The following is an 8646-nucleotide window of genomic DNA, read 5'->3' as shown; positions in this document are numbered from 1 at the left end:
GCCCTCTTTTCGTTTCGCCTTGCCCGCCGGAATGTAGTTTTCAAAGCGAAACGAAAATAGAGCCTGATCTCAGGTTACAACTTTGCCATGTTAGAAAACTGGCTTTTCCTTGAAATATTTCCTTCTATTTAATGCAACACACGCCACTTTGGAGGTCTAAATTTCGGTTACTGAGGATAAAGAAGGCACGGACAAAAATAGGAACTCTGAGAATTTCGCACACAAGTTCAAAGCTTCACCGGGACATCCCACCCGGGAGCTTCACAAAGACCGACTTGAAGAAAATAGGAGCTATTACTGACAAGGTTTGGTGACTGACAAGTGTAGCCCAGGTCGAGGTTTCAGGGGGTTTGCTTTCAGTGTTTGTATCTGTATTTTGCTAAGCTTTTAAAATTAAATTTGTACATGATCTTGTGATCACAATTCTGTGTTTTTTCTGTGTATAATCCATTTATCTCGAAACATAATACACATGACTTACACGACCTTTATTTACCTAAAGGTGTTTTGAATACGAACGAACACAGTAAATGTGAGGGGCAATTACAGTTTTAATATGAATGAACCATAGGGTTTAATTAATATAAGGGTCAATTATTGTGCATTGAAATGAATCGCTTGAAAAGAGAGAGTTCGCTTGGATATGTGATCGGAGATAAACAAGGGCACATTGTGCGTTATGTTCAGTCTTTTTAATATCCAAGGACTGTGAATAGTGTTTCAATATTGTTTAGCTGGCACAAAAACTTGGGAGGAGTTATAAAGCGGCATAGTTTTCTGCCATGAAGAAAAGTTAGTCATGGGTGTCGTGAGACAAACAGCGAACTCGAACGAATTTTTAACTCGTATCGGTATCGAGTAAAAAAAATATGTTATCGATCTTTTCATCTATTTACATTGTTTAAACTTTTTTTACGTCACAAAATGCAAAGGATGTTATTCCTTTAAGTTAGAGAAAAATACCAAGAGGAAAATCTTAAAACTGAATATTTTTTATCTTGTGGAAAAAATAGTGCGTTTTCATGTAGACTGTAGACCGCAAATTAGGATCGTCTATTCAAACTCTCAGTGCAGTCAGTGAGGCCCCAAAGGACGTCTGCGGGGAGGCTATGAGGCCCCTGGATAGGGATCAATGGGCAGTTGGCTGTCTGTTTTAGTAATCTTCTGGGTTTCATCTAGCCTCCCACTTAGGCGTTTTTAGGGGAGTTCGTTTTTCATCCCTCCCCACAAACGGGGAGGGATGAAAGACGAGCTCCCCTAAAAACGCCTAAGTGGGAGGCTAGGTTTCATCCGATACAATATTTCTGTCTAGTGTAAATAAGTCCAGTGGCGAGTAGCTGACCCTGTCGAATCTTATACTCGTAGAACGACAATTATTTTTGGAATTTCCGGTTACGTCAAATTAGTCACGGGGAGGGGTACGTGAAAATAATGCAAATCGTTTCCTGCTTAGAAATGATGACTAACTTGTTTATTTTCATTCATAATGGTGGAATTTAAAAGTTATTATACAGCCCCCACTTAAAAATGGCAGTCATTTTTTTTGTTATGAAAGTCTTTCAAAAGGGTACAATGTTCTGAATGAGTTTATGTTTCAGTCTCACATGAGATTCTGTCTCACGCAATGGTCGGCGACGAGGTTTTATGGTCGCCTGAGTGTCAGTGATAGCCGCCCCCTTCCCTCAGACAAAATAGCCCCTTGGCAGCCCAGTTAAAAATCGCCTTTCGGCGATTCTTGTTTCCCTTAAATCGTGATTATGTTGCTGCTTGCTCCCTACGGTCGCTCCGCAGCAATAATATTTTCCCTCCTCCTCCATTGCTGAGGCCGAAATGCGATACCCTTTGTGAATTGTTGTATCTATGACCATAAAGGTCATCACTCGCCTATCTTTTCCGCGACTGCCGAAAGACTGAAAAGTGATCATGTAAAATTAGGATCTTCCCATTTGTTGTTCAAAGAGGAGAATTTTCTCCGTCTTTTCCCATTCCATATACTGATATACTGAGATTGCTGACAAACCTACCGTTCGTCCTATCGTGGGACCGTTCCGGAATTAAAAAAATACATTTAACATTCTTGTAAACACCTATTTAGAAGTACATATGTTCCACGTAGACCTTAACTTGCCAAATTCCCCCTGAAAATTGACTTTAGTCAACAAAATATATAGATACTTGTCCTCTCTTTCGTGGTGGGAACTCGGGGTTAAAGGAAATCTCCTGTAAATCGCAGCGGATCTGGAAAATAACGAAACAGCAAGAGGGAACAACTCATGTAAATAAGGTAGCGTGTCTTTGATTGAAAATCGCAGCGAGTATATATCTTCTTGAATCTTTTACTTGAATTCCCTTACAAATCCTTTATGTTTACGGCCATTTGGAGGATTACGCAATATGATACCACAAGTAAAAATGATTTTAAACTCTCATACTGAGCTTTTTGGGCTGCCCGTGATTTATTTCATCATGCTTCGAATTGAGAGACAAACTTGTCTCCGGAATAATTATGGCAATGATGATGTGAACTACGGAAATACAAATCTTTAATAACAATATGATCGTCGAAGGGGTGATTGAAGTTTAATTCAAATTGGGTGTTACGAAAACTAAGACCCTCGAAAACTAAGACCTAAGATCCGCCTTAGTTTTCGAGGTTACGAAAACTAAGACCCCCTAAAATCAAATCCGTCGAAATATGAAGTCAAATTGTAGTCGAAATAGGTCTAATCTGTCAAATTATCTTCTGCCCGATTCTTCCCACCGAGTTTTCGGTCGAATTTAACGGTAAATTTATGGGTTTTAGTGTTCGTAATTTCGAAAACAAAAAAATGTTTCGGGATAAATGGATTATACGCTTTTTTAAGTTTCCATTTTGCGGTGACTTCAGTTTACATCTCCATAAAATGGTAGAAGAAATATCAAGAAACATCACAAGAGCTGAAAATTTTCGAAGGCATGTTTTCTGAAACTCGCTAATGCTAGCTGACATCAATATAGGGTGCTTGCTGAATGGGCGAAAACACAGATTTTTTTTTTTTTTTTTTTTTTATCTTTAATAACATTTATTCAATCGACAATCAACAATCAAAAATACTTACAAACACTACGATACTTACACTACTTACAATACAATATTTAGAATTCAATAGACTAAGGTACTTACTCTGTTTACAATGTAAAGACTTACAATACTCAGTACTTACAACACTACCTACTCACTACTCGCACTACAATGCACTATTTACAAGCAGTTCTAATTAGTAATTGTACTTCAAAACCAACATTTACAAAACCAAACATTCACGGTAAACGCACTTATATCTTAAGTGTCTTAAAGAGGCAGCGATTGTGAAGCAAAAGATACACCAGGTTAAAGCTGGAGAAAATGAGCAGAGGATCGAGATATACAAATGTATACAAAATCAAAGGCTTACTGAAATAAGGAGCTCACATTTTCCCATTTTTTTGGTAAAATGGGACCTGCAGTGGTCTCTATGTGGTAGAATGATTTGAGGTATTGCAGGAAGCCTGCTATCTTTGGCGAGGTTTCCCTTCTTTTGCTAATCCAGATGTAATTTCTGGCTAGAAGGAAAAGGAAATTAATTTGCTGGCAGTTTTTTGAAGAATCCGGCTTTAGACCAAGTGCAACAAATATATCTAATGTGTAATGTTCCGGTGTAATGTGGAGCAAAGTCAGCTTAAGAGATAAACTATGCCAGAAAAAGGCCACTTTAGGACAAGACCAAAAAAGATGAAGAAGTTTCTCCGGTTCATTATTACAAAAAGAACAATTTGGGTTGTCTTTTACGCCAATTTTTGTTAAGAAGTCGTTCGTTGATATTCGTCTATGTAAAAATTTATATTGGAATTCAATAATTCTTGTACTTTTAGTATATTTAGCGGCCAACTGGTAGGCTTCCCGCCAATTAATCGCCTCCACATCATTTTCCTTGCAGTCTTTTAGCCATTTCTGTTGATTTTGGGATGGTAACTTGCATTTTGTAGAAAGCAACTTGGTGTATACAAGTTTGCTCGCACTTTGGCATTCTGTTAATCTTACTACAAAGGTTTCATAATTGTTGCAGTTTTTGATACAGTTTGTTTTACATGTAGTCCAAAGAGATTTTAGAGCAGACACTAGTCCGAAATACTTTAAAAGACAAACTTTGAGGCTGTATTTTTGCTGCAGCTCAGCTAGTGATAAAAATTTGTTATGTTCATCTTTCAAATGTTTCACTTTCGTAACGCCTCGATCAAACCATTCACGATAGAAGACGGGGCAGTTATCGATTCTAATGAGTGAGTTGTACCATAAAGTTTGTTCAAGAAATTGTTTCTCGGACGTTATGTTTTCATCAAAATTGACTTCCGCCCAGATTGAAAGTATCTCTTTTATAAAGTTATTCTTAATCTTGAGATTCTCAATGGTATCTTTCTTGTTTAAATTACTAGTGAGGACTATTGTGCCTCCAAATCGCTCTAACTCTATATCAAAAAAATATTTCCATTTTCCCTGGTTCTCTTCATCCAGATATTTTTTAATCCATGTAGCTTTCAGGGACTTGTTAAAAGACTGTATGTCTATCATTTTAAGTCCTCCATTAGCATAATCGTTTGTTATAATGTCTCGTTTGATTTTATCTCCTTTTCCATTCCAGAGGAATGAAAAAAATAATTGTTTACTTCTTTGATAATTTTCACATTTGTATGTAAAGGTGAGAGCACATAAACGAGCTGAGAGGCAACCAGACTTTTTAGGACCGTTATCTTTCCAACTAGGGTAAGTCTACGGTATTTCCAGCAGCTCAAAACAGTCCGGACCTTATCTAGTTTTTCATTATAATTTAAAGTTGCAGTTACTTCCGGATCATTTGAAAACCAGACGCCTAAAGCTTTAACTTTACACTTCGGCCATTTAAAGTTTCTTCCGACAATTGATATTTCATCTTTGTTACAATTTGCCCCAATCCAAAAGGCTTCTGTTTTTTTGTCATTAAGTTTTAAGCCAGAGACTTCATAAAAATCGTCCAGTGTTTTGAGAGAGGCTATTAACGATTCCTTTGTTCCATCTAGTATAAGAGTTGTATCGTCTGCATACTGACTTAGTTTTATTTCTTTACCGTTTACAAAGATCCCTTTAATACTTTTATTTTCACGAATTGCCTTAGCTAAAACTTCTACTGCCAGAACAAACAGATAAGGTGAGAGGGGACAGCCTTGCCTTACACCTTTTTGGATTTCAAAAAAAACACTCGCCCAACCATTATTCAAAACGCAGCTTTCTGGGCAGCAATAGAAAAGGTTTAGCCATTTTAAGATGCTACTACCAAAACCAAAATGTTGAAAGGTTTTCCTAATGAAAGGCCATTCTATCGTGTCAAAAGCTTTTTCAAAATCTAAAAACAAAAGTAATCCTGGTATATTGTTTTCTTTAGCGTAGCAAATAACGCTATCGATAAGGCGGATGTTTTCTCCGATAAAACGACCTCTTATAAAGCCAGTCTGGTCGTAATTAATGAGATCAGGGAGGAGAGGTTTCAAGCGATTAGCAATTGATTCTGCCGCTATTTTATAGTCACTGTTCAGGAGGGTTAGGGGTCTCCAATTCTTAATAAAGAACGGTTCTGCGTCTTTCTTAGGGATAAGTTTGATAATTCCTCTTCTCTGGGTTATTGAGAGTTTTCCAGTTTCATAAGCGTAGTTCAGTGCGCTAATTAGGGTGCTGGATACATCTTTCCAAAACACTTTGTAAAATTCGGCTGGTAGGCCGTCGGTCCCAGGGGTCTTTTCTGATTCCATATCTCTTAAAGCCTCAAGGCACTCTTTTTCAGTTAAAACTCCTTCGCACGAAGTTAATTCATGTTCGTCAATGGCTCTTTCATCACCACCCTCAAAGAAAACAGTTGTACCATCTTGGTTGTATGTGTTACCTTTGGATGAGTAGAGATTTTTATAGAACGCCACACATTCAGTTAATATTTTTTTATCCGAGGTGACAAATTCGCTATCGTTTATTTTAATTTGACTTATTGTCCCTTGGTTGTAGTGTCGTTTTTCTAAATTAAGAAAATACTTGGTGTTTTTCTCTCCTTCATTATACCATTTAGACTTAGATCTCAAAATTGCGCCTTTGGTGCGGATTTCAATTATCTTTTCAAGCTCAAGCCTGCTTTCATTCAATTGTTCCTCCAGGTGTAAGGAGTGCATTTCATCAGAGTTTTTATTATCGAGATCCGCTTCTAATCTGGCAATTGTTTGTTCCAGAAATGTTTCGCGTTGTTTAGCTTGCTTTGTTTTGCTCTTGGAGTAGCGGAGCGATTTTTCGCGCACTTTTAGCTTTATCATTTCCCAAAGAAGTGAAGGATTTACCGATTCGTCATTTTTGTACTCATCGAGTGTTTCCTGAATCGTTGTTTTAATTTGGTTTACGTAATCCAATTCAGTTAAAAAAGATGTGTTTAGTTTCCAGAAACCTGGTCCACGTAGATTTGAATGTAGTGATAAGCATAACGTAGTCATTGAGTGGTCGGTTTTATAACCTGGGACGATATCTGCGAGGGTCGTGATGTTAACTGTGCTTTGGCTTACTAGAAAAAAATCGAGCCTACAGTGTACTTTTGGATGACGTTGTCTCCAGGTAAATCTACTAGTGTCTGGGTGTAGAATCCTCCAGACGTCTACCAGATCTAGTTTCTCAGAGAATTCTTGTAAAACTTTAACACTATTTTGGTGAGTTTTAGTAAGACCACCCATCTTGTCCTTCTCTAAATCCAGTACAAGGTTGTAGTCGCCTCCTATAATAATATCATCACATTTGAAATCTGCAAGGTGATCAAAGAAGTCAAGGAAGAAAGTTGGGTTGTCTTCATTAGGAGCATATATGTTCCCTAAAGTAAAACACTTTTCATTGGTTTTAATGTCGCAAATAATGAAGCGTCCTTGGGGGTCAGTGTAAGTTTTTTCTATTTGAAAATCGAAGTTGTTGTTGAAAAGGATGCATACCCCTGCTTTATTGCTCTTATAAGTACTAAAAATAGCTTGATAGCCCCATTGAGCAGACCATACGTGATTAGTATTTTCAGTGCAGTGGACTTCTTGTAGCATATATGCCGAGTAATTTTTTTTGCGAAGCCAATTAAACACCTCTCTACGCTTTGTATTGTCTCTTATCCCCTGACGTTTAGTGATGCTATTGTCAAAGCCATAGATATTCTCTTGGGCAGCTTTGCAGAGGAAGCCTTACATCACCTGGTGTCAAAGCTCCACAATCACTGCACGGTATGATAGGAATTTGTACTTGACGTTTACTTCTAAAACAAATGATTAAGTTATTAAAACAGAAACCAAACAGAACATGCACAGATAAACACAACTAAATAAGAAACCTCTTCGTAAAGGGACATGGGGGGGAAGTTAGGACTTTTACCTAGAATCTTACAGACAGATAAGAAAAACCGAAGCGCCATCTGTTACGAACCTCTATTCCGATCGCCTAAATAATTATCTAGCAATTGATAATAACGGGTGGCAAATGTGGTCAAACGATACTAACGTGATCTTGGTTACCTAATGAGTAATGACATGATGAAGAAGCATTCTCACCTATCCTGGTATCTCGAGAGGTTTACCAACTGGCCAAATTTTACCTTTTATCAAGAGCTTATCCGGTTGTGCCCGACTAAAAGATGTAGGGATGTTATTTTTCCTAGCTTCTTTAAAAGTGTCCATTTGCTTTCTTCTTCTTGCTACTATTTCGTAGGGTAGATCTTGATACATTTTAAATCTGCTTCCTCGCAAACGGGAGCCCAAAGCTAGAATTTCTTCACAGTTCTTATAGCGGAGGAACCTAGCGATAATTTGCCTGGGCTTTTCTTCCTTCTTCTTTCCTAAGCGATGAACCCTCTGTATTTCAACGGTGCTTGCATCTTTGTATCCTAATTCCGTCTTGAGGAAGGTGCGAACAACTAATTCAGTGTCTTCTTTGTCTGTTTCTTGCACAATATTTTCAAAAATTATATTTTCCCGCCTCGAGTAGGCTTCCAAATAGAGATTCTTGTCTTGTACCTCTTTAAGCTTAGCTTCTAAAACAACATTTTTCTTCTGCAAATCGGTTAAAGCGAGATCTGTTTTCTCCTGGTAAAATTTTAGGCTCGCTGTCGAATTCTGCTGTTGCTTCTCAGCTTTATTTAAGCTTTCTTTCAAGTTCTCAATGTCGTGGCTGGCGGTTGTTTGCGAATATTCCAGCTTCTGTATTCTTCCTTCCAATTTTTGAAGGGACGTTTGGACTTCATTTACTGTTGTTTGGATAGCGTCTAGCTTTTCCAGCTTTCGATTTATCTCCTCCAAAGCTTTATGAAAACCTTCGGCCATGTTCAAAACCGTAAAGATTTCGTCTTCAACCTCGTGCTCCTCGACTTCTTCAGGAGAGTTTACTTCATCACTCCTCGCTTTTTTTGCTTCTGGTGAAGTGCTCGACTCCTCTGACGAGGAACGCTCGCTTCTTTTCCTTTCCAAGATCTTTTTCAACAGTTCTTCCATTTACCACCCGGGAAAAATAGAATATGTGGCGGACGGATCAAGGACACGTCTTACGCCATTGCTACCCAGGCCCCTTTTTCCCGAAAAAACAGAATTGTGATAACAAGA

General features: G+C 38.0%; 1 protein-coding gene across 1 annotated transcript in view; it reads left to right on the top strand.

Annotated features, from left to right (window-relative positions):
- The first annotated feature begins 297 nt into the window (after window positions 1–297).
- Window positions 298–8646, top strand: part of LOC140926704 (52 kDa repressor of the inhibitor of the protein kinase-like) — a 145939-nt gene continuing 137590 nt past the window's right edge. The window contains exon 1 of the mRNA XM_073376412.1: window positions 298–305. The gene's annotated coding sequence lies outside the window, so the exon portion shown is untranslated. The remainder of the gene's footprint in view (window positions 306–8646) is intronic.

This window comes from Porites lutea, chromosome 2 (genome assembly GCF_958299795.1).
Source record: "Porites lutea chromosome 2, jaPorLute2.1, whole genome shotgun sequence".
NCBI classification, from domain to species: domain Eukaryota; kingdom Metazoa; phylum Cnidaria; class Anthozoa; order Scleractinia; family Poritidae; genus Porites; species Porites lutea.
The sequence above is the reverse complement of the archived record's forward strand: the minus strand, read 5'-3'. Positions and strand labels throughout refer to the sequence as shown.